The following is a 26724-nucleotide window of genomic DNA, read 5'->3' as shown; positions in this document are numbered from 1 at the left end:
AATAATATTTTATCAATGGTAAATGTCCTGATTTTGATCATTCTAGTATTATGTGCATTTATGGTTACTTAAGACAATATTCTTATTCTCCGGAGAGTGCCCACGGAAGCATCTAGAGATATTTAGAGATTAAGGGGCATGATGTCTGCAACTTACTTTCAGAAGGTACAGGGGGAAAATGTGCTCAGAGACAGAGCCTGTGATAAAACACAAAATGCATCTAAGTGGTGAATCTGCTTTAAAAAAACAAAAAACCCTCCCGTAAGCTCAGCTCAGTGAATTGTGAAAATTAAGTTGGTCTTGAATCAAAACTACGTGACTTGGGATCATTGAGTTCTCTAGTCTTTTGAAGTTGGTCTGTTTTTTCATGATCTTTCAATGCAACCATTCAACATATATTTCCAGATGAGCGTTGTGACTAACTAGGCCACCCAGAGCCCTTTGCTCATTTGTCCTTGCTCCCGTAAGTACTCGGAGCCAAAGGAACTCGATTCTCACGTGCATTTACCCGGCCAGCCAAAGTCATGCGCTTCCCCTCCCAGCACCATTCCCTCTCTTCCTCTTCCTTCCTCCCTTCCTCCCTTCCTCCCTCCCTTCTTCTTCCTCTTCTCTCTTTCTTTATTTCTCCTTCTTTCCTTCCTTCCTCCCTCCCTCCCTCTTTCTTTTCTCTTCTTTCTCTTCTCTTCTTTTCTTTTTTTCTTTTCTTTCTCCCAGCTTCCAAGTCAATACTTACGTTTATGTGAGAGAATGGCTTCTTCTTCTTCCCTTCCCTGGGCTCCAATTTTTCCAGATAGAAGTGGAAGAAACAGTCCTGAAAGTGTTCCATAGGAAAAAATAGCAGAATTGAAATTAAGTATTGTAATGATATAAAACAGTAAGCAGCCCTGCTTGACAGCTCAGACAGCTATTTGTTCTAGAAAACAGCATGTATGATGTCAGCCCTATAAGGGAGTATGTTTGAATTAAGATAATTACAGCTGATAGGACAACAAAGACTCCTTGTCGTCAATCATCCTTCACAAATACCATGGATGGAACCTTCCCAGTGGTGGGAAAAGTCTGCCAACAGGAAGGGGCGAGTGAGTGAGTGCTTGCTGTAGATTCCTCCAGAAGCTGGAGCGCTTTGCCTCTGGGGTCACAGTGCCTGCTGGGCTGTCCCTCCTGGGATACAGCTCCCCCTCTGGTCAAGCATTTTGACTGAACGGGCGTCTTGATGACATCATATGGACACCCAAAGCTAATGGCTTTACCTGCTGTCCCTTTGGAATTCTGAATTTGAGGTTACAGCTAATCCAGACTCCGTTTCAGTGCAGTTTGGAGGATAATCATACTACCTAGGATGGCCTGGTCACCAAGGGATCTTTTCTGCCTGAAGGTAGATCACCCCTGGTTTTCTCCCATTCTTCAGGTTTGAGTTCTTCCCACAGTAAAATGCCCCCTGAGAGGGTCACCCCCTTGGAACCCACTTAGGCTGGAGGGAAGTCGCAGGGGCTGCAGAGTACTGAAAGCTACCAGAGCCGGAAGGGCCCGGAGAGCGGGAGGAGGCTCTGCGTGGGGTCAGGAGACGCCGCAGAAGACAGAGGTTTCCATGGCTCCAAAGCCAGACCCTGGCCGTGGGAGCCTCTCCCCTCTGCTCCTGCAGCTCCAAGCCAGAAGGCCGGACAGAGCCCCGGGATGCTCCAGCACCCGTCCTACTCTCCCCCGCCCCCCACACCTCCACGGTCCACAGTTGCTCCTCCCAGCCTGAGATGTGGCCTTCAGTCCAGGATGGACAGTTTCTCAGCATGGCCCCGGATTTGCTGGGTGGGGAGTAACTTCCTGGCATAAGCCCTTATCTCCCTCTGCACTGGTTGGCATCGGGTCCCCCAGAAAGGTCCACCTGGAACCTGAGAACGGGACCTCGCTTAGAAGAAGGATCATGCAGATGTGACTGAGTTAAGGATTTGAGATGAGGTCATCCGGGATTCAGGGAGGCCCGGAATCCGATGACTGGTGTCTTCCGAGCAAGGAGAGGAAGATACGAGACGCAGGCACAGAGGGGAGACACGGAGAAGCCGTGTGACAGCAGGGCAGAGGTGAGGGGCTGCGTCACCAGCCATGGAACGCCAAGGATGGCCCGGAGAAGCCGGGAGATGGGCATGGGGTGGTTTCTCCCTAGGAGGCTCCAGAAGGAACCAACCCAGCGACATCTTGATGGCGCACTTCTGGCCTCCGGAACTGGGAGAGAGCCATTTTCTGTTGTTTGTGGTTATTTGTTACAGTAGTTCTGGGACGTGTCCTTCCTTGCACGAACACCTACTCGCGACAGGAGCTCTGCAATGTGCTGGAAGTGACATCAAGACCAGACTCGTGTCGTGGCATTGCTCAACGTGGCAGGGGCAGGGCTCGGGGGCTAGAGCTCAAGACCCCCCCAGACTTCCGGTATAGCTTCTGCAGCCACATGCTGGGTCTCCATGAACGGGGGGCACCGTGAGGTGGGTCCGCAGGTGCGGAGAGCATGGGAGACCATCCTTGTGATTCCAACGCCCTAGCGGCTGCTCTTTCACCGGCCATCAGCTACGCGGTCAGTGCTCCTGGACGCCCAGCTCTTCGCCCGTAAAATAAAATGCTGCTCTTTCACAGAGCCAAGGAAGTTTGCCCAGGAAGACCAATAAAATATAGGCTAAAAATGAAAACTTCCAGAGATGTTGAAAGGACAATCCGGCAAAGACGTAAGACGGTGATATGGTGTGAGAGACCCTGCTGGAGCCCCCTCCCCGGGCAGACCCGGGCACCTAGAACGTATCATGGGAATGACTCAGGAATGAGGGGAGTAGCGAGCGGAGAGGCAAAACCCACCCTCTGCGTGCTGGATGCCACATCTCCTGCCTCCTCTTGTGCAGACAGGCTCCTGGATGTCACCAGCTTGCTGCCGTCTGTATCAGGCACGGGTCACTGGGCATCAGCCCACGGGAGGCTCTTCTCTCCCAGGGCTGCCATGGGAACGTCCCACAGACTGAGTGGCTTCAACGAGAGAAATTGACCGTCTCGCCGTCACTGAGACATCAGGGCTCCTGCTGGGGCTGCCTCGTGTTGCCGGCGCTTCCCCACACCATGGTGGCCTTGGGGCAGTCAGCCCGTTCCTGGGGCTGCTCGGGGCTGCAAAAGCGGGTGTCCCGTTGAACAAGGGAGAAGCTGGGTGGCCTTTTCTGCCTCAGTCTCAGAGCCATGCAGTGTCACTTCTGCTGCATGCTGTGAGTTCAGGTGAGTCACAAGCATGCTTCACATTTCACCAACATGGGGAGAGGGTTTTATTTTATTTTATTTTCTAAAGATTTTCTTTATTTTAGAGAGAGAGACAGAGAGAGACTTGGGGGAGGGGCAGAGGGAAAGAATCCCCAAGCAGGCTCCCTGCTGAGCTCAGAGCCGGACACGGGGCTCAAATCCTCTACCCATGAGATCATGACCTGAGCCGAAACCAAGAGTTGGATGCCCAGCCAACTGAGCCACCCAGGTGCCCCGGGAGAGGGTTTTAGATTCCACGCTCTGCTCTGGGAAATCCAGGTTGACGTCCTTCTCCCTCACAGCCTCCCCAAACCCCAAACTGTAGAGAGTAGAGACATGATCTGATAATCCAGAATCAAGTCAACTTCTGGGTGACTCCCTGGACCTGAGTGCTTCCCCCCAAGAAGGTCCTTCATTCATTCATGGATTCGTTTATTTAAGACCTGTTTCTTGAGCCCCGACCAGACACTAAGGGCTGTTCTGAGCATAGAAACTCGGGAGGGAGCAGGACAGGTGGGACCTCTGCTCTACCGTGTTGGAATTCCAGCAGGAAAAGGCAGACAAGAAACAAATAAACAAGACGATTTTAAATAGCACAAGAAAAATAAAACTGGGTAAAATGACAGAGGGTGGGAGATCCTCAGCCCGGGGGTCAGGGCAGATTCGACTTTACAGGTCTGCGGGGTGGGAGGAAGCATCCATCCGGGAGGACCCCCCCAGATCCGGCGAGGAGTTTGGGTTTTATTTAAAGAGGATGATAGGTCCCTGAGGACATTCTGTCAGGAGCGCAACCCCCACTGATTGGGACTGGGGGTGCGGGCTGGGCACGTCCAGCCATGGACCCAGCTGAGACGGTTCCTGTGTGTTTACACGTGGGTGTTTGTTGAGTGAATGGTTTAATTATCGAGGCGCTATGCACTGGCTTCCATTAATAATGCAGTGAATCTCAGCAGCAGATTAAATTCTATAAAGGAGTAAATTGCCCAGGAAAGTGAGCACAGTCAGTACATTATAGGTCTTTATTAGATAGAAGCCCATGGCAGTGGGCAGACGGGCTCTTACAAATGCACACATTCCAGAGACACGGGAACTGCATCAACCAATTTCTCAAAATCACGTGAAAGAGCCGGGCTCGCGTTGAAGGTGGCGAGGTCCAGGGAGGATCGCTGGCCCAGGAAGGGAAGACCACGGCCCACGCGTCAGCACCAGGGCGTCCGGTGGCTTGCTGCCCGCCCAGAGCTCTGGCCAACAAATGCGCCTTTAAAATCTGTATTTTACAGCAGCGTCAGAAGAGCCCCGTAAAACAATGTTAGAGGGAAGGGCTGGCTGTTTCTTGATCTGCGTGGCTCCTGATGCCAGCAACACTGTGCGAAAGAGAGGCCTGAGTGAGATTTCCCGGGCTCTCCTTGGCGCCCCTGGGGGCAGGGGGCACAAGGGAGCGGCTGCCTGCTGTCCTGCCTCTTGGCCTGGGAAACAGAAACCCGGTTCAAGCAACTCTGGCAGTCCTGTATTAGTCTTGGATTCCAACTTGGAGAGAAGGGTAACGAGGCGCCAGGGGTAGGATGTGCGGGCCTCAGCCTCCTGGCATGGAGACAGGGAGTGGGCAGGAGGGGCCGAACCCCAAAGGGTGCTGGAATGTGAGTCCCCAAAGGCAGCAGTGTCTTTTCCTCGCTGGTGTCCCCACTCCGGGAAGCACACCCAGCACAGAGCAGGACTCCATAAATATCTACTGAATGAATAAATAAATAAATGGACAAACTTCCAGCAACAGAAGACGTAGACACAGAGGAAGAACTAAGACACTCAGGAAACCATTCGAGGGTCTCGTCTGTCCTTCTGGTCCTTTGTGTCCAGGGTCGGGGTGACACACCCTTGTCCTGAAATCCTAGATGGCCCAGCCAGCAGGGAGGCTGCTGGCCACTGTTTATGAAAAAAAAAATCCAATCAATCCTTGGCAGCTGTGTTTTGCATACCTGTTGTCTTCCTTTGAAGGTCCTGCCTTCGAATGAGTCTTGTTGCCCTGGGTTTTAAGCTCCTTGGAGGCAGAGGATTACACGTCCCCGTCCCCCTGCCCCACGACAGTGGTCTTCAGACAGTGCACGTGCTCCAGAGGCCTAGACACAGAGCATCCAACTGGGTGAAGGAAGAGAATGTTAGAAATTCTAGTTAGATTTATTTTTCAGTGTCATACTTGTAAATTTTTCATTTTTGTGTATATGTTTTCTAATGTGTATCCTGCCAGTTTCTCTAGTCCAGTGGTTCCCAACTGGGGATGATTTTGCTCCCAGGAGATACTGGGCAGTGTCCAGAGACATTGTCGGTGGTCACGACTGGGTGGAGAGGGGATTGCTCCTGACACCTAGTCGGGGGGGCCAGGGAGGCCGCTCAACCTATAAGCACACAGGCGACCCCACATCAGAGACTGAGCCAGCCCCACACGTCAGCAGTGCTGACGGTCCAGCCAGCTGTTTCAGTCTCTCTGTCCCTTAATGTCCACAACTGAAAGAAAGAGAATGAGATTGGTGTCTTCCTCCCAGGGTCTTACGAAGGGAGTCAACACGTGTAAAGCATTTGAAACCCACATGAACTGTTACCATTGCACGTGTACTGTGGGTGGTGCTCAACAGTCTTATTCTGGTAGGAATACACCATAAAAACTCTGAAGTGGGGCGTCCGAGTGGCACAGTTGGTTAAACATCCGACTCTTGGTTTTGACTTTGGGTTGTGATCTCGGGGTCATGAGATCGAGCCCCATGTCGGACTCCACACTCAGAATGGAGTCTGCTTAAGACGTTCTCTGCCCCCACCCACACCCCTGCCTTCTCTCTCCCAAATAGATAAATCTTTAAAAAAAACAAAAACAAAACTCTGGAAGCACTGGACTCAATAGAGATAGACAGACGGATAGATAGATAGATAGATAGATAGATAATAGACAGAAAGATAGTTGGTAGAGAGATAGATAGGTAGATAGACAGACAGGTAGATACTGAACTTAGTAATAACACCAGATGATACTTTTTGAGCTCCATACATTTGCTGAATATTTTTTATCCAGTAGCCAGTGTACTTAATATATCAGATACTATACTTTTACCTCCAAAGTTTGATTTGGGTTTTTTGCACATCTTCCATTCTTCCTCTCATCACATTCATGGTTTGCTTTGTGGCTGTTTTAACACCCTCTTCTGCTAATTCTAATCTCTGTGTCATTTCAGGGTCTTTTTCCATTGACCGATTTTTCTCCTGACCTGGGGAACGTATCCTCCCCATTCATTTGCATGCGTCTTCATTGGACGCTAGACATTTTAACTTTACACTGCTTGGTGCTAGGCTTAAATATTCATTTAAGTACTATTGAACCATGTTGTGGAATACAGGTAAGTCACTTAGAATCAATTGTATTTTATATTTTAAAGATTTAATTAATTGATTGATTTAGAGAGGACAAGTGAGGGGAGGAGCAGAAGGAGGGAGAGAGAGAGAATCTCAAGCAGGCCCCCTCCCCCATGCTGAGTGTGAAGCCCCATGCGGGGCTCAATCTTACAACCCTGAGTTCATGACCTGAGCCAAAGTCAAGAGTCAGGCACTTAACCAACCGAGCCATCCAGACGGCCCTAATTTTATTTTTTTGAGAATAATTTTTAAAGCTTCGTTAGGGCAGATCCAGAACCACAGCTATTCTGGGGCTAAACTGGTCCCAAATTACCTTGAGGCAATGAATGCTGAAAGGTAGATTCATCAGAAATGATTTTATCTTATTTTTTTGTTATTTATCTTATTATTTGTTATTATTATTTTACTTTATATTTGAAGGGCATTTTTGTTGGGTATAGAATTCTAGTTTAATTCCTCTAGCACTTTAAAGATGTTATTCTTTGGTTTGTTGGCAACAAGTATTTTTCATAAGTCAGTGGTGATCGTTACTATTTCTTTCCCTACATGCAGTACATCTCTCTCTCTCTCTTTTTTTTTTTTTCTCCTGACTACTTTTAGGGTTTTCTCTTTATCTTTGGTTTTCAGCAATTCGATTCTGATATTTTTAGGGAAGGTTTTCTTCGTGTTTATGCTGTTTGTGGTTTGTTGAAATTCTTGGATGTTACACTGATATTTTTTTCTTCAAATTTGAAATTTACTGTTACTATTCTTTCAAATATTTTTTCCATTAATTTTATCCACTTTTTTCCATCTTTAGTTATTTAGAGACTTTCTATTGACCTGTCTTCAAGTTTAGTGATCTTTTTTTCTTTAAGATTTTATTTATTTAAGAGAGAGAGACAGAGATAGCAAGATAGAGCATGAGTGGGGAGAGGGAGAGGCAGGCTCCCCACTGAGCAGACAGCCCAATGCGGGGCTCGATCCCAGGGCTCTGGGATCATGACCTGAGCCGAAGGCAGACGCTTACCTGACTGAGCCACCCAGGGGCCCCAGTGGTCTTTTCTTTTGCAGTGTCTCTTCTGCCATTAGGTTCATAATTTTTTAATTTCCGAGTTCTAGAAACTTGTTAGATTTTAGGACTATATAGTTTCTATTTCTCTGTTGAAATTTCCCATCTTCGTGCGTGTGCCTCTCTCTATAGAGAGACAGAGAGATAAAGAGATATCTTTCATGAAAAAATTTTTGAACACATTTATAAGGACTGTGTTTAAAATCTTGTTTGCTAACTTCAGACTCTTCTTTAACTCTGGGTGTTTCTACCGACTGAGTTTTCCCTTGGCTATTTCGTCACACTTCCCTGCTTCAATAGCTAGTAATGTTTGAGTATCTGTCGAATATTAGTGATACCCCTTTATTGATCATCGGGATGGTCTTTCTTTAAAGAGCATTAGCTTTTGTTCCGACAGGTGGTGCATTTTCTCCTGGACCCCCAGCTCCATCCTGCCCTGGCCGGGTGATCTGTTAGGCTGGATCTGAAGTAGCTGTTACCGTAGGGGAGAGCAGCCCTGTTCCCAGGACGTGGTCTCTCTGGAGTCTCAGCTACACTCCTGACCACTAGCCCCGTGTCTGCACTCTGGCTGGGCGGAACTTCAGCGTCCCCTGGCCCCACACTTTCGGAATCCCCTCTTAGCTCACAGACCTCCAACAGCTCTTGTGTCAGGCCTCATGTAGGCTTGCCCCGTGCATAACCTGATTGGCCTTTGGCCCCATACTCGAGTGAACTCCATGCCAATTTGGGGACCGATGTCTCTGCATAGTTCCCCCTGCTCTGGTACCCTGCCCTGCAAACTGCAGATTCTTCAGCAACCGCCAGCCTCTGGTCTCTGCTTTTTCCACTCAATAAAACCACAGCTCTCCGTTTGGGCTCCATATGCTTTGATTCAGCAGAAATTTTTCTTTCCATCTAATCGGACAGGGTAGCTTCACAGGCACAGGACTAAAGAAGTCATTGATAAGGCAAGTGGAATCACCTTGACTAACTTGATGAAACTGAGCTCCCTCTAGGGCTGGGGCGGTCCCATCTCCCTAAGCCCACGCGTGTCCGCTACCTGCCCGGAACCAGGTTCTGCCAGCCTGGCGGCACTGCCCCTGTGGCCCCCCAGGCCCCTGTCCCCAGTTCCAATCTCAGGGAAGTCCAGCCCTGCTCAGGTGTTGGTCCTCCGAGGTTTGTATCTTTGTTGTAACCTTCTGTCCTGGGTTGAATGGTGTCTCCCCCACCCCCAAATGTGTGTCCACCCAGAGTCTACAAATGGGATCTTATTTGGAGACAGGGTGTTTGCAGAGGTGATCGGGGTAAGATGAGTCATGCTGGAGTAGGGTGGCCCTAACCCAATGGCTGGTCCTTATAAGATGAGGGAGGCTCAGAAGGAAGGGGACGTGAAACCCAAAAGGCGGCCGGGTGAGACAGGCAGAGATTGGAGGCACACATCTCTAAGCCGAGGACGCCGGCAGCCACCAGAAGCGAAGAGAGGCAAGGAACAATTCTCCCTTGGAACCCCTGGAAGGAGCCAGCCCTGCACCCACCTTGATCTCAGTCTTCCGGCCTCCAGCACTGGGAAAGATGAATTTCTGTTCCTTTAAGCCACACAGCTTGTAGCTAACAGGTATTCCAATAAGAGACTGTTTTTTTAAACTGGTCCGAGTGGGCTTCTGCCCCTTTGAACCACAGGAATGGTCTTAGCCATAGCACACAGCACACCCCTTTCTCCTTCACATGTGTTTGGAAGTTCTGTGTCCTCGGACATGGGATTCCACGCACACCCTCTCCCCCACCAGTGACCTACTCTTGCCCTTCATACGCCCTTCACCCTCAGTCGCATGACCACCTCTCTGGGCTGCAGAACCTGGAGGACATCAGCCCGGTCTTCCCAGGCCCCAGCGGCAGCCTCCAGGGAGGAGAGGCTGGTGGGCAGCCTGGCACCTCCCACCGAGCATGGTGTATGCTAGACTCATGCCCCCAGGGGATGGTTTGGGGCGGGAGGGCGAGGAATGAATCTGTCTGTGGCTCTGGACTGAAGCCGGTCAACCAGTTGAATCTGGAGAGGCCAAGAGTCCCCGTTCCCCAGGGCCCTTCCCCCACACCCCAGCCTCTGCCTTTGGAGCTGAGCCCCTTCATCTGCCAAATGCAAACCCGAAGTGAAGGACCCCCGGGACCCAGGATTATGGACACTTACAACTAATGCCAAATAAACAAGACAAAATTATATGTAATTACTCCTCCAGTCATTTACTCGTACCAGTAATTGACCTGTGTGTCCTTTAATCTTTAATGCTCTTTTAAATTTCAGCCTTAGGGAGTCATCATGGTTATTGACGTTCATCATGGTAAGGACTCTGGAGGCAGGAGGCTTTGGTTAAGATGTCTTCAAGAGAAATAACCAATTTAAGAAGACGTGACTCTCACACTTCGCAATGAGGAGATGCGGGGCGAGGGGCTGTGGCTGCCGGCGTGTCCCTGGCCGGGAGGACGGTGGCAAAGGTGGTGAGGATGTTGAAGTCCTACCAGGTGCTACAAATGATCTCGGCAAGTCCTCCTGACAAACCCTTAGGAAAGGGTCAGTCATTTTACCGGAGGGTGGCTAGGTCACGTCCCCTGCGCTCAGCCACACGGCGGCTCGGTGCTGACGCCGAGCCGGACCTCTCTCCTCTGGGAGCCTCAGACTTGGTGCTGCTGCCCCCACAGGGGCCCCCGGCCTCTGCCTCACAAACTGGCCCCCCAAGGACACCACACCTGCACGCACCTCTGGGCGGGTCACCTCTCTAACCTTCGGTTTTCTTCTCCGCAAAATGGGGGTGATGGTTCCTACTGCATTGCCTGCCGTGGGGCTGAAATGGGGTGGTGTAAACGTGGCCGTCGGGGTAAGGGGCTCCAGCAGAGTGCGTGCGTTCTCCTTCTCGTCTCCCGAAGACAAAAATGCAGGGAGACACCTTGCTAGCTTTTATCTCACCCCCTCCAGGGTTACCAAAGCCAGTGCTCCGAAGGTGCTAAAAGAAATCCCCAAAACCAAAAACCAAAACCACAAACCCACCCAGGGACGGTTCTGTGCGGGAGTTACAAATCTAAATCTCCCTTCGAATAGATCCGAAGTTCTGGTGATATCAGATAAATTGTCTTTGGCTCAGCAGCTCAGTCTCTCCGCGGCCAGGCGCCACCTTTCAAATTAAATTTTATTATCTTATCTTATTATGGTAAGAACGTTTAACACGAGATCTGTCCTCTTGACAAATGTTTAAGGGAACAGTGCAGTATTGTTATGAGAGACAGTGCTAAACAGCAGATCCGTGGGACTTTTCATCGTGCGTGAACTCCCGCTGAACTTCTCCCGCCCCCAGCCTCCGACAATCACCTTTCCACCCTCTGCCTCTCCGAGGGCGACTGCTTGACATGCTCGAACGCCCGGGGTCGTGCACTACCCGCCTTGGGTCACTGGCTTAGTTCACGGAGCGTCCGGTCCTCAAGATTCGTCCACCTCGTCGTGTTGGGCCCGATTTCCTGCCTTTTTAAGGCTGACTGATACTCCGTTGCAGGCACGTGACCCATTCCCGTCGTGCACTCGTCTGCCCGCTTCTCCAGAGGAAACACACAAACGGCCCACGGACACAGGGAAAGGGGCTCCCCGTGGCGAAGCACCAGGGAAATGCCCATCGAAGCCGCAGGGAGATGCCATCCGCAGCCGCTAGGACGGCTACTCTCAAAAACAAAACAAAAAACAAAAGATAGCAGGTGTCGGCCGGGACGTGGAGAGCCCAGAGTCCCCTCGCACGGTCGGTGGGAGCGCGGGACGGTGCAGCTGTCGTGCGGGGCAGCGCCTCGGGAAGTAGAAGGACCACGTGGCCCAGCGCCGCCTGTGAAGCTCCCGGCGATCCTTCTCCCTGCCGTCCTGGCTCCAGGGGCTGCTGCCGCAGGCGGTTTCTGAATGTTGCTGTATTGGAGCCGATGCTGGAGCCGGCCTGCAGTTAGAGCTCGGCTGCTGAGGAAAATGAACGTCCTGGTGTCTGGTCTCTGGACTCCTCCTCCTCCCCCAGGATGTGCTTTGAAGGGGGTCAGAGAGTGGAGGTTCCGCGTAAGATTTTGAGGCTGGGGTTGGGCGAATCCCGAGTCTGCAGACCTTCCCTGGGGCCCACACGTGCCTCTCTGCACCTCAGTGTCCAGTGTGGGCTCCCCCGCCCTGCCCCGGCCGGGCCCTCCCCAGCCAGCAGGTTCCTGGTCCCAGGTTTCCTTCCCTCCTGGAGAGTGGCCCCAGACGCCAGCTCCTGCCTTTCCGCGGGGCGGCCGGTCTGACCCAGTGTGAGCCTGGCTGATTCCTCCTCGGATTCCTCCTTGCGATTCTCTCTGAATTCCTGCCTTCCTTCCCCAGAGCCTTGAGACCAGAGTGGCACTCTCTCGCCTGCTCTTGGCATCGACTTCCTCCCTGGTCTCTAACCTGCCCCGGGATCAGCAGCCCAGGCGTGTCCCTCACTTGCTGGCCCCTACCCACCACGCTTCTTTCTCCCCCTTCCTGTCACCAGTGCGCACCTGGCCAAAGCCAGGTTTCACTCATGGGAAGCCAGGTGTCACTCATGGGGACCGTGCCACACCCAGGCCGGGCTCCTACTCCTTCCTGGGGTTTCCTCATTAACATCTGCTCCCCTGCTTCGAGCTGGGCCACCCTTCGGCTTTCAGCTCAATTCCTGCCGCGGATCCACGGATCTGGCTTCCAGAAATGGGCCCCATGCCCCCACCTTCCCACAGCCGCTGTGCGCACCGGCCCCGTCCTCCTCCTTGCGTCCGTCCGGAGCTTGGAGTCAGTACCCAGCTGACCACTGCATCGTTTTCCTGCCCCCTCCCCGGACGGCAAGCTCCCAGAAGGCAACATCCGCATCCGACCTTCATTTTGCAGCCCCACCCCCACCCCCCCGGCAGGTTGGCACACTCATTCCCCACCTGCCTGATGAATTGGCTGAATAAATTAATTTGGGGCTCATTTTCCAGCTTCCTGCCTGAGTGGGGGAGCTGCCTCCCTGACCCGTGGGGTCGCCTGGCACATTAAGCCTGGCCCCAGATCCCATTAAACTGAGGCGGAGGGAGCGTGCGCGGCGGGGACTCGCCCCAGAGACCCCGCACACGGGATCAGGCTATTTAAGGAGGTCAGCACAGCCTGAAGGCTCGGCGCTAATCGTCCTCGGCATTAATCACAGCTCGCTGCTGGGGGCTGGCCTGTTAGAATGTGTTAATTTGGTAATTACTGAGGAGGGGGAAACGGCTCTGTAACCCTATGTCATTATTTTTTAAACTGGAATCTGAGCTAGAAATGGAAAATGAGAACATCTAGCAGCTTGAATCTAGTCGATGCGGATGGCCTGGGTCTGCCTTCCTCTCCCGCCAGCTGCCCTGTCCCCTTGCTTGTGCTCAGCATCGATGTCTCCCCACCCTGCAACCCCGGCGGGGGGGTGGCCCCAACACCGAGGGGGGCTGTCAGCGTCAAGGCCTGTTTTCTGGAGAGACAGGACTGGAGCCCACACTTCATGACGACCTCCACAGCGGCCGAAAGATTCCAGACACCCACCCGCGCCCACCGCCGAGGCCTGGCCTGCATCTCGGGCAGCCTCCCTCATGGGCCGGGCCCCCCACTCCCCTGGGGAGGGGAAGTCTTCCTTTCACCCCATCCTAACTCCTGTGCTCGATTCTGTCTCTCCTCTCTTGGCTGCCCCCCTCCCCCAGTGAGGGCTCAGACCCCGAGTCCTGTGGGGAGCTAACCAAGGCATCTGGGTGCTTTGTGGGGCCTTCCAGGCTCAGCAATGCTGCAGACGAGGCATACACAGCAACCAGGCTGGAGAGCGCCGTCCTCTGCCTCAGGAGCTCAAGCGCTGTCCTGTCCTCCTGCCCCTCAGGCATCTCTGGAACCTGATTTTCTCTGATTCCCACCGTGCAGAGTCTGGGTGGGGACTTGACTTTCCACAGAGACAATTCCAGCAGCCTGATGAGACTTCTCCCTTCCGCCAGGCTCTGCCCCCTCCAAGCCTCTCCCTCCAACATCCAAGGACACAGATGTTGGGACCAGAAAGACGTGGCTTAAAACTTTGGAGGAAAAGCGAAAGGCCTCCCGACGGCCCTCCAGGGCCATCAATGCCCAGACCCCCATCCTGGCTCCGGCCTCTCTTCACTCTGCTCCAGCCAACTGGCCGCCTGCTCAGCACAGGTCTGGGGCTCCGGACTCTGCCACATGATTAAGTTCCCCAGGGGGTCTACTGTGCAGCCAGGCTTGAGAACCAGCATCTCTAGGGTGAAGCCCCACTATGTTCCTGGACCTCAGCTAAGTCCCCTAACAGTTCTGAGCCTCAGTTTCCCCATCTGTGAACCACAAATACTCACTGAGCCCGTTTTTATTGAGGACCTCCCATGTGCCATGGATTTCAGACCCCTCTTCCTGTTCTGTTCCCCGTCACGACCCCATGAGACACACGTGACATTACAGACGCCAGCTGCCTTGGGGTCCCCATCCGTCCTCACGAATCAGGGGGCCGCGGCCAAATTACTCAAGCCCCTGCCCCCTCCCAGGCCTCAGCTTTGTCTCTGGCTCTGTGGGCACCGTGCCCCCTGCACGGATGTTCCAAGCACCATTAAACAGCACCTGCCCAGCGCCGAGAGTGCAGGAAGCCCTCCATGCACCACGGCGCATGCATCCCCTCCATCTTCTAAACAAGCACCTGCCGCAGGGAGAGACGGGTCTACTATCAGTCTTGTAGCGTCGCTGAGGATATTACATGAGATAACGTACGTAGAGCTTGACATAAAATACATTCCTTGATGAATGTTCGTTCCCTTCCCTCCCCGCTCGCCCCCCACTCCGGCCAGATTCCACAGGGGTCATGCTCCTCGTGGACAGTGAGCACGTCTTCCGTATCCAGCACCCAGCAGAGCGCCCAGCAGAGCACCCAGCACACAGGAGGGACTCGATACGTATCAGGATGATGAAACTCACATTTCTGATCAGTCCACCTGCTTCGCATAACGGAGCCCCTCCCTCCTCCTCCATTCCCCCGCCTCCCATCCATCTATTCACTCGCCCCGCGGGGTGAACACCCATCACATGCTGGACACTCTTCGGGCAAAGGTCCCGGACCTCGAGAGCTGACACCCCGCGTCCAGAGAGACAAAAACCTGCCTGCCTCATATAACCCAGGTAGTATGGAAGGCGATGAATAAAAACAGAAAAGAGGAAGGGGGCAAAAATGATTTCCTTCCCCAAGGGCAGGGGAATGTTTCCCACACAGTATCTAGAAAAGTCCTCTTGGAAAAGGTGACACTTGATCATTTTAAAAGTCGTATATATCTTTGTTAGCATTTCAGAAAGTACAGAAGAAGGTCATGTTACTCCTGAACCATCCCTCAGAAATCACGCCGCCCCAACACCTCGGCTTTTGTCTTCATGTTTGAATGGACAGATCTGTAAGGTGCTTTTAAAATTTAACACACACCAGTCATTTCGTAGCTGTGCTTGGTTTTCCATTTCCTGTGTGTCAACATATAATATGTATTTTTTAAAAATTGGTACCATAAATATAAGGAGGTGTCTCCACCTTTGCAAAGGAAGTGTGTCTGCACAGATTCCAGACAATCGAGATAAGGAAGGAAATAAAAAGAATTTATAATCCGACCCCTTAACACGTGGTCCATATCCTTCCTGTTTTTCCTTCCCTATAAAAGAAGCACATTCATAGAGTATGTTCGGGTTGTATCTGGCATTTTCCTAATCACGTCTGAAAGCCAGGAGGAGGTGGTGGGACTCAGGGGACGGAAGGTAACATCGTCCAGGACGCAGCATCTGGACCCTTGTGCTGTGCTTTCTGCCACTAACTTTGCCAAGTCCTGTAACCTGTGACTCCAGGCTCCCCATGCGCAAAAGGAGTCCAAACCCTTCCTGGACGTTAAGCCTGGAACAAACACCGGGGAGCAGACGGTGGCCGTGCAAGGCCCAGGGAAGGAGGCCGCCTGCCTGCGACTTTCCCTGTGTGACATGATATTACGAGGCGAAGACCCCCAGCACCTGGGCAGGGGCTAGTGTGAAGCTCCTCCCAGAACACGTCTGCTGATTTTCACCTCACCTTTTCTTCATCCATCCTCTTCACATCCCCCAAAATTGCCACAGCTCTGCCCAGAGAGGCCAGGAGACCTGGCTAAGCCCCGTAGCTCCAGAGTGGTGGGGCATTCGCACCTGCATCCACAGGGCCCAAGGCCACGACCTTCACCACCGGCTGTGGAAGACGAATTCCCCCGACGTCTCCAAGTGTGGAAGGCAAGGTGCCCGGGGTGTCTTGGGGAACAGAAATTCTGTTTTCGGTGAAAATGCTCAAATTAAATTGTGAGGGTGAGCCTGCTGAATGAACCCCAACGTTGACTTCTCGCCGAGTTGACATCGGCCCTGGACACAGGATTCGGTGCCAACGGGACGTCCGCCGGCGTGATGCGCCAGGCTCCACCCCCTCGAACAGCGGGTGCACGAGATTCTAGTGTGCGACCCGGGCTGAGAAGCCCTGACCTAGACGGGGAGGCACGCATTTCCCACCAGCCCGCGTGTATCTATTTTTTTAAAACTCCTTTAGAAATCCGTACTAACTTTTTTACCGATGAAGTAACACTTTCAGAATATAAAAATTAAAATAGTGGAAAGAAGCGTGTGCCCGAGTCCCTGTCCCTCTCGCCCCAGGCCCCCAGTCCTCCTCCTCAGACGCAGCCGCGGAGAATGATGGCCTGCGTACCCTTCCAGACTCTGCGTGCGCCCGGGATCAGCTGTGTCTGTGTATCTCTGGACTGTGCGTGCCAAGCCGCGTCCTTCCTTTTCGAATGACGCATGCCTGCGGTCTCTTACAATCTGCTCATTTGGAGCGACCCCAACCTTCTCACGGCTGCGTAGCGTTCCGGCGCTTGCCTGAGCCCTGGCACATTAACCAGCCCCACACCGACGGGCGTTTCGGCCTTTCCGGCGTCTTGCTCTCACAGAGGCTGCTGCGGTGCCCGGCCCCGGGCCGCTGTCTTCACACACAGGCGTCCAAAGATGCCTGTCCATAGAGTAATTCCTTAAAGCAGAGCAGAATTCATGACTGCCCTGAAGGTCCCAGCAAATGGAACAGAAGATAAGAAAGAGAAATCAGGGGTGCACGGATCAGAAAGGACAAGACAGATCTGTCATTATTTGCAGACAACGGAATCCTCTACCTACGATATCCAGCAGAATCGGCCGACAAATGATTAGAACCAACGGACAATTCAGCAACGTGACCAGATGGACGCTCGGTTGTCTTCCCAGACCCCAGCAGTGACCAATTAAAAAAGGTAATAAAAAAAAAAAAAGGAGTGGAACTTGGGGGCCAGATGTCCTCTAAAGCAGCGCTTCTCAGACTGTGGGCCCCACCAGCATCACCTGGGGGGCCCCGAACCACAGGCTGCTGGACCTCACTCCCCACCTCCCCACCAGCCGGCCCAGGGTGGCGCCCGGGAATCTGCATTTTGACGAGCTCAGGTGCTGCTGCTGCTGCTGCCGGCCCTTGGACCCCGCTCTGAGCCATGAGGGTCTGAAGGCTTGTTCCCACTCCCACAGCACCAAGTAGTGTTGAGAACGAGCCTCGCACCCCCACTTCGTTGCCAAGGCTGGCTGCTGTGGAAGTCTCGGCTGTTCTGCTGGTTGGACGGGTGGAAAGTCTTATTTTATTGTTTCAGTTTCTGTTTCTTTAATTATGAACGAGCCTGAACATCTTCCCACACGTTGGGCCTCGATTTCCACACCACCAGATGTTAAAGGGACATCTGCAGGGCGATGGAAGCGTTCACGTCCCTGGATAGCAGCGCCGTCTCCCCTGGAGTCCTGTCCATGCCTCGGCTCTGCCTCCCGCTCTCCGGTTGGAAGGGACACAGGAGGCCCCACGGGCCGTCCCCTGCCTCCAGCCTGGAGCCCGGGGCAGCCAGGATCCACAGCCCTCACAAGGGCATCTTCCAAGCCTGAGCCGGCTTTTCGGTGCAAGGGGCCAAGATTTTGAATCAAGAAAACCTAATCTCTCCGACCACAACATCTTCACTGAAAATGCGAAGTGACGCTGGAGGGGCAGAGAAACTGAATTGCAGCAGGGCTAGCGTCTGAACTGAGGGCTTTATTACACATTTAAAGCAACGCCCTGACACTCAGGAAATAGTAAGATGAATGGGAGGAAGCCAAGAGCGCCCCGTGCGAGGTGGGGCCGTTCGGGCCGTTTCAATGGTGCGATTTTAGCAATGCGTCCTGGCATGTTTGTTAATAAAGACACAGAGCCACGGCGACACGCGGCGTTTCTGTTCCAGCCCATCATCTACCTCCAGAGAAATGTTGTTGGAGTCATATTGCATTTTCGGGTTCGATGAAGCTGCGGTAATATACGCATTTTATGCAAATGTGTTGTGGTGGAAAGAACAGCGTGTCATGTGCCATAAATCTGAGGGTAACCGGAGGCCTGGTTACTCCTCGGTTCTAACACATCGTGATGGGAGGCAATTATTTTGGACCAACAAGCTGCCTTTCATGGAATTCCGTCTCTGCCTGAAGCTGGACCCTGTTCACCAGCACAGATGTATGGGGTGTGGCGAGAGGTGAGCGCAGGTGACCGTGAGCAAGGCGTGGAAGGCGACGAAGGCTCACCCTTTCACCACGCACGCACCCCTCTGTCCTTCCGGATCTGGGAGTCAAGGTCACGTCACGGAAGAGAAGGTGGGCTCTGGGGCTGCAGCAACTGAGACAGACTCTTTGCTCTGCCATGTACCCCCCGGAGGGCCTTGGGCAGGTGTCCTGACCTCTCTCGGCTTCGTCTCCCTCGTCAGCGAAATAGAGATGACCGCGGTTGTTGGGAGGATCGAGCAGACAATGTGCACAAAACGCTCAGCCCAGTGGCGTGCGCAGAGCGCACGCGGTCGGTCAGTCTGCTGTTTTAACATTAGTCCATTTAACAGCAAAGCCATCGGGGCCTCGTCCTCTGAAAGCCCAGGTGGGAGAATCAACTGAGTGTGTGTCTGTGTGTGCTCGTGCGTGCGTGCTCGGGTCTGGGAGGGGCTCTGGGGGCCCGAGGGCCGGTTCCGCCACTGTTGGCCCCTCTGGGCCTCTCTCTGTACATCGTCTGCCAAGAGCCTGCCAAGAATTTCCCCCAGAACGGCCCCTCCCCCACACCATCCTATCCTCAATATCTATGGCTTTTTCCTGGAGTTGAAGGCGGGAAACACCCGAAAGCTCGTCTCCCATCAGCACTGTCACGTGCCCGCGGCTCCGCGACGTCCCCTCGGCTCTCCCGTCTCAGCTCCCTCGGTCCTGGGACCCGGGGCCTGCACTCCTGGCACCTGGCACCCCACCTGGAGAGATGTGTTGGTCACCTGTATGGGACGGGCACAGGGTTGGTGGCGGGGATGGTGCCAGCGAGACCAGTCCCTTCCAAAAGGGGAGAGGTGCCCTGGCGACGGTGACATCTCAGGACCGTGCAGCATGCGGGGGCACTCCCCGTGGGGCAGCTGGGAAGGCGTCCTGGGCAGAGGCCTGTGACTCTCTCCATGTGGTGCAGAGCTGCCCAGTGTCCCGTGGAGCCTGTCCCAGCCTGACCTCACTCCATGTCCTCCTCTTGGCCCCACAACCAAATCCAAGCACGCTTCAGTGCATCACAGGACAGAAGGAGACTGGCCCACCCAAATAACCCTTTTACAGGCCCCCTCCTCTGCTGTCCCGGGCCTTCGCGACTTAGAAACAGAAAGAAAACACAGGGAAGGTGAGGAGGGTATGAAAGAGGCTGCAAGGGGGAGTGGTTAACTGAAAACATCGTTTTTCACACTTCTTAAACTTTGACTGATAGCAGGAAGTAGACATTGCAAAGCAACCCAGGTCCATAAAAATGTCTGTGGACCCGAAATGGTCGTTTCCTGCAGTCGAGCTTTCTCCGTGGGAGATGCACGTGTTCTCTTCCTGTTTGAAGGCTCTGCCTGCGGCCCCTCCTGGGATGCCCCCAGCCAGTGACGGTTCTGGTGCGGAAGCGGGAGCACTCACGTGGACAGAATCCAGGTGGGGCAGAGCCGGGGGTCAGGTGGGGGCCTGACAGGTGGCATCTCGAACTCCCGCAGACCCGGCCCAGCAGGGAGGGGGTCTGTCCCCGTGGTCAGTGAGTCTGCCCCACCTGTAGGCTCCTGGCCCTGCTCTTGGCTTAGAGGCAGGAGGGACGTCCTCCTTCCGGTGGCTCAGGGGACCTGCGGGGGGGGGGCGAGAGGGCCCCTCACTGGCTCAGCCTCTGCTTTGTTTCCCTCATGGACCTCTGACAATTTGGAATCATTCTTTTAAACTGAGATGTAACTGGGGCGCCCGGGTGGCTCAGGCGGTGAAGCGTCTGCCTTCGGCTCAGGTCATGATTCGGGGTCCTGGGATCGAACCCCGAGTCCTGCTGAGCGGGGAGTCTGCTTCTCCTCTCCCTCGGCCTGCCACTCCCCCTGCTTGTGCTGTCTCTCTCTCTCTCTCAAATAAAAAAATAAAATCTTTAAAACAAAATAAATTGGGGTATAACTCACATAACAAAAGTAACCATTCTAAAGCGAACAATTCAGCGGCACTTAGCACATTCCCCGTGTTGGGAGCCTCCACCGATCTTGGGTTCCAAAAGGCTGCCGTTGCCTCAAAGAAACACCACCGGCACGGCAGTCTCTCCAATCCCCCTCTTCCCCAACCCCTGGAAGCCACGACTCTGCTCTCTGTGGATCTGCCTCTCCTGGGCCTGCCGCGTGATTGGAATCGGGTGATATTGGCCCTTTCGTGGCTGGCTTCTTCCCCTGGGCTCCACACCTCGAGGTTCACCCACACCGTAGCAGGCGCCGGCGTTCCGCGGAGGAACATTCCGTCGTGTGGCCGCGCCACAGCTGGTCGCCGGCCATCATTTGTGTTGTTCTCCCTTTCCGCTGCTGTGAATGGTGGTCATCACCTTGAGATGGGACTGGTTGTTTTCTTGTCTATTTCTCTGCTGGACTGAAGGCTTCTCGAGGGCAGGCGAGGGCAAGGGTTTGGTGTTAATGCCGTTGCAACCCTCCAGCTCACCAGGGTGTACCAGGGAGCTCACGTGAGCAGGAGGGAGGAGGGGAGGCGTTCCCAGCTGAGAGCAGAGGCCGTCCAGCCCGGCCCGCACCCACCCCGCACCCACCCGGCCCGCACCCACCCCACACAGCCCCTGGCTGAGGACAGGGCAGTCTTCCCTGCCTTCCCTCTGCTCCCTACCTGGGCACCTAGCACCCAACAAACGGAGACAGGAACAGGGCAGGTGTCCACCCGCTCGCCCTCCTCAGCCCTGAGGGACGTAGGTCCACTCCACCCACGCAGAAATCATTGCTCTGGACTCCTGAGGAAAGCGGCCACGTGCGCGTGCAGCTCCCCGAAACTGCATGAAACGGACAGAAGTGCACTCGGCGTTCTCGGGAGGGAGAGAGCCGTCGCCGTGGCCATTGTGGTTTGCATCTGGAGAGGCGTGGGGCAAAAAATGGTGTGGCTCAGACACTGGCCCACGGGAGGAAGCCAGAGAGCTTTTCTTTAAAGTTCTTGCTGATGTGGTGCTTTTTTTTTTTTTAAGATTTATGTGTTTACTTTAGAGAGAGAGAGTGTGGGGGGAGAGGGGCAGGAGGAGAGGGAGAGAATCTCCAGCAGACTCCCCGCTGAGCTCAATCCCACGACCCCGAGATCAGGACCTGAGCCAACCGACTGCACGCCCCAGGCACCCCGCTGATCAGTGCCCCCCTGTCCTAGGTGAACTGTCTATTCTGGGAGACACATGAGAGGTTTTAAATGCCCGTCTGTGGGCACCTGGGGGTGTTCTCCATGGAGTAGGGACAGGGCAATGAGCAGTGCGCATACCTTGGGCCCACACATGGCCCAGGAACCAAGATAGACACATTCCCCCGAGGACCCTCCTGGGCCAGGCTCCCCCCCATGTCACAGGCCAGGAAACGGGGTGCAGAGTGGGTGAGCAATAGCTGAACCCATGCAGCTCCCTAGGAGCAGAGCAGCCTTTAAACCCTGCAGACGTGCGGGGCTGTATTTACCACCTGCTCTCCCTTTCTAAGACCCGAGACAGCTGCATCCGTCACCGCAGCTCCTTCAGCCATGGCCCGGGGCTGGGGGTGACTGCCAGGAAGAGCCCGGGGCACGGGACAGTCCCACCCCTGCTCCTGCCTTGTCAGGGCACAGGAACGGGAAGCCCAAGGTGACCCCCTCCCCCTCCCCAGGCTGCTGCCCCTTTCATTGCACTAACGTGCAGGGCCTCGCGCTGCCCACCTCCCAGCTGCGGGAGCTGGTGTAAATCACCCCACGAGTGCGATGAACTGTTTGCCCAGGCTCATCGTCAGTCACAGTTTTAAAGCTGAATTTTAAATCTCTATGTTTAAGAAATCCATCCTCCCACCCGCCACGGGAGAAAATGGAGCGAATGGGTTTAGCCCATTTCCGCGTCTATAGACCCAAGTTACAGTCAGGCGTGTGCCAAGTGGACTGAGTCAGCAGCGGCTCCTCTGCTCGCCGCCCCATCTCGACGGTGGTGGTGGTTGGGGTGAGGGGTTACTGTGTGGCTGCCCCCCGCCCCCCCGTGCATGCATCTCAGAGGCAGGACCAAGTGCTGGGAGGGCTGGCTGCAGTGGTGGGCTCTCCCTGGTTACAGCACAAATCTCGTCCGCGTGCTCGGACACGGGGACAGAAGTCATCCTCAAGGGTGGTAAAGCATGAGGGGCGGTGGGCGTGAGAAAGCTCAGGAAACCCCTCTGCTCCCAGCCGAGGACTGAAGGGTGGTCACAGGAGGGACACGGGTGGGCGAGGGGCTTCCCCCCGCTGGGAGGGAGTCTGAGACCCCAAGAGAGTCCTGGTTCACACAGCCTTCCTGGGACCCGACTGCAGCTTGCTAGGAGTGAGGAGGGGGCGGGTGGCCTCTGGACCCCCTTGGTGCTTCCTCTTTCTTCCCATTCCTGAATCCCCAGCCAGAGCAGGCAGAAGACGCCCCAGAGTGACCCCAGGAACACGCAGCTGAGTCAGGCATAGAAGTAAAGAATTCAGACTGCAAGGGGCCACCGAAGCCCCCGCCCTCCCCTTCATTGTCTTGGAGGAGACAGAGACCCGGAGGGCCATGGCCCATCCAAGCAAACATGGCCAGGTGGCTCAGGGCTCAACTCCGGCGTCTTGCCACCTGGTTTGTGTTTGCCTCTCACCGTTCCAGCAGACATCACACATACGTATCACTGGTTCTGTGTATCACACGTGCACATCTGTACCTATACTGAGGACTCTTGTCCCCCGTCGGGTCTGCCCAGGTGTGCAGCAAGGGCGGGGGGAGCAGAGACATGGCTAGGGCAGGCGGAATCTCAGTCTGAGGAAGGGAGGCGCAGACCAGAGTGACAACAGGAGTCGTGGAAGAGCCTGCGCCGGTCAGAAGGGTGACCCAGCAGTTGCGTGTGGGGTCTGGTGGGCGGCCATGCCGGCCATGGCGAGGCTGAGGGAGGAGCCAAGAGTGCCTCCAGGGTTTGGCTCCAGGGGTACCAGTGGCTGCCGGGGAGCCTGCGGAGGGAGCACGGGTTTGCTGGGGAAGGTGAGGCTGACTTGGAGGCTGCTGGGCTACAGGTGAAGGTGGTGTGTAGAGCTCTCTGCCAGGCCCCTAGGTTCCTGCAAGGCCAGAGCCCCGTAGCCGTTTCCAGCTGGGTGTCCCTAGCACCTGTCTCAGCAGCCAGAGTGGGTCCAACACTTAGCAGGTGTTGGTTGAATGATCCAGGTGGAAGTGTCCAGCAGGAGCTGAGAAGGGGGACTGGGGCTGCGGGGGACCGACAGCGCGCATGGATCATTCTGGAACTGCGAAAGAGCACCTCTTCTAAACTGCCAACGCCCTCCCCCCCGCCCCGGGCCCTGGTCAACACTGAGAATGGTGGGCCAGGCCGGGGCTCAGCGCTGCGAGGCAAGGCGGACGGGAAGCAGCAGAGGGGCCCGTGGAGGGAAGTCAGAGTGGAGGAGAGGGGTGGCCAGAGATGCCTAATTAAGGGCGGTCAAGGAGGCCCTGGATTTGGGGTGTGGAGTGCTGTGGGTGCACTGGGACCTGCATGCATTTAGGGTGAGTAAGGCTGGAAGCAGAATTGCTGGGATTAGGACAAGAGATGGCAGGGGTGGGGCGGGGACCTGAGTGCACAGCTCTCTGGGGAAGACGGGCAGCAAGGTGGCCAAGGCAAGGACGAGGGTTTGGGAAACAGACCTGGGGAGACCTTGAGGGTGCAGAAGGAAAGGGGATGCGGGGGCTCAGCCCCAGGAGCGCCACCGACACCTACTGTGAGCGAATGGCCTTGGGCCAGTGCCAAAAGGGCGTTTAGCACAGAGGAAGCATCCTGCTAGTCTCGCCTCTCAGGGAAAAAGCAAAAGGATCGAGCTGCTCCCTTCCCGGCGGAGCTTGGATGCAGGCGATAGCATTGCTCATTTGCTGGCCTTCTCTGAAAACACGTGAAATTGTGGGGAATGAGGAGAAGACCTTGAAACACCGAGTGAAGCTGGAGGAGGAAGGGCCTAGAAACTGAGAGGAGAGAGAGAACACAGGAACCTGGAGCCACAGGCCTCAGGCTGCGGGCGGGATGCTGGTGCCCTGGGGAGGGCCTGGCAGAGAGGGCGCCCCGCAGCCTCCCCTCTCTCCCCAGTTCCCACCTGCCCCCGAGGCCACGGTCTGAGCACAGGGCATGGCGGGGGCGCCCCAGCCCGCCATCCTGAGACCTGTCCCAGCTCTGGGCTCCCCGCGGCCGGCCAGGCCCCCTCCGACTGCATGGTAGTCTGGGGCTCTCCTCCCGCAGCCCTGCTTCCTTCTGCCTCCCCCTTCCCGGGGTCCCCTCCTGCCCCTTGTGTTGAGCCTCCGCAGGCAGTTCCCCCAACACAACTCTGGCACATGAAGTCCCAGCCTGGCTCGCCTGCCAGGGGATTTAAAATGACTCCTTCCTCAGGACTCAAAGCAACAGATTCTGCTGCTCATCCCCACACACGCTCCCTTCCACCCTCAGCAAGACGCTTGTCCTCGCCAGGCCCTCGGCCAACCTGCGCGTGGTCCCGCACCTGCTCGGTTCTCAGGGGCCCTGAGCTGTGCTGGGACGCTGGGCTGCTGGGTGGGGCTCCTGCAGCCCCCTGGTCTGGAGGGAGCCCTGGGAGGAGATGAAATGCCTGCTGGTCAGGGGCGTGCACACTGAAGTCTGTGACGCGAGTGACCCCTGAGTCCCACTCCGGCTGCATTGGGTCAAAGGTCCAAATGCAGGGAGGAAAAAGCCGCGTTCTGCCACCTCGGAACACGTTTCAGGTCCTAAGTGCAGAGGCGGGAGGGCCAGAGAGCCCACCAGGTGGTCACCCCAGGAGAGGTGTTCACCCCGTGAGAGGGGACCCCTCCACCCCTGGCCACTCTCCTGAGAAGGAGGAGGGGAGAGGAGGCTGAACGTCTCTGCAAGCTTCTGTCCTTTCTCTGCCTGGGAATCTGGGCCAGCGGAGACCCCCCATTTCTGGACCTGAGCCCTTCATGCCCAAGTTTCCAGCATTCACACCTGGGTTGCTGCCCCTCCTGGTCTCTCCTCCCTGAAGGGAAGGGAAGAGGTTAAGTTAGTGTCCTGGGGCCACCAAAACAAAGTACCACCAATGGGACATTTGAAAACAGCTCAAGTGTATTCTCTCAGAGTTTCTGAGGGCAGAAGCCTGGCTGGTTCCCTCTGGAGGCCCTGAGGGAGAATGTTCTATGTCTCCCAGCTTCTGTCGGTCTCCTCAGTCCCCGGCACTCCTTGGCTTGTGGCCCCACCACCTGATGTCTGCCTCCACCTTCCCGTGGCCTCCCCATCCGTCTCTTATAACGCACTCTCAGGGGGTTTAGGGCCCAGTTACCTTAATGCCATCTGCAAAGACCTTTATTCTACATAAGGTCACATTCTCGGGTTCTGGGTGGATGTGAATTTAGGGGGGACACTATCCAACCCCCACAGCAGGAGAGGGGAATGAAAACAGTCCTCGAGGGTGGGTGGGGATACGAGTGTGTCCTGAGCAGGAATGGACCCAGCCAGGTCCAGAGGGCGGAGGGGAGGAGAGCCCCCCCCCCACCTCCCTGCTAGGGCTCCCCTTCTGGAGCCTTCATAGCATCCCCATTGACCCTCTCGCCCCTGCTTGGGGGGGACCGTGATGACGCCTTCTGATTTAATCAGAGTATTAAGAATAAATGGTTCTGGAGCAGAGACAAGTGCTCTCTGCTCCCCGGGAAGGTGATGAGCACCAGCAGGCAGCAGAGAACAAAGGACGAGGTGCCGCCACCGTGGGAGCCACCAGGGTTGGCTGAGCAAGGGGAGGGGGGGAGAGGGAGGGAGGGGGAGGGCCGGCCCGGAGGAGGCCCAGCCTTCCCTTCCCTGGGAAGCGGCCCGGATTTAATATGCAAAGGTGGAGAGGCGGCACGAGGCGCATCGGCGCGGCATGCCATATTTCAAACAAAGAATATACAACAAAGGGCCGGCAGACGCGGGGATTTGTCAGAATTCAGCGATGGGAAAGATTTATCTAAGCCGAGTAGAGGGGCCTGTGACCTTGGGCTTGAGAGCTTTAAAGCGAACAGGCGGTGGTGGAAGACGGAACAAAGAGCTGCTTGTGATTATCATTATTTAATATCATGGCCTTAAACTGTCGGGAGGGGGAATTAGGTGACACAAGAGAATTGTTTTTTATTCCAGGAGATGTAAGGGAGATGTAATGGAGGGGAAAACGCAGGGGAGGAGGAGGGAGAGGCTGGGGAGATCTCGGAGAGGCCGGGAAGGAGAGAGCGCACCAGAGAGGGGCGGGGATAAACGGAGCCGCTCCCCCCCACCCGCGACAGGTCCACCCTGGGCAGGTGTGTCCAGGGGCTGGAGGAAGCCGGCCTGTCCATGCGGTGGGAATCCGGATGTGGGGGGGTGCTGCCAGCGCCCCCAGGCTGGGTGTCTGGGGCTGCTGGGAAGCCCGGGCACCCCTGCAAGGAAGCGTGGCTCACAGGACGGGTGTGTGT

The sequence above is a fragment of the Ursus arctos genome, unplaced genomic scaffold, assembly GCF_023065955.2.
Source record: "Ursus arctos isolate Adak ecotype North America unplaced genomic scaffold, UrsArc2.0 scaffold_24, whole genome shotgun sequence".
NCBI classification, from domain to species: Eukaryota; Metazoa; Chordata; class Mammalia; order Carnivora; family Ursidae; genus Ursus; species Ursus arctos.
The sequence above is the reverse complement of the archived record's forward strand: the minus strand, read 5'-3'. Positions refer to the sequence as shown.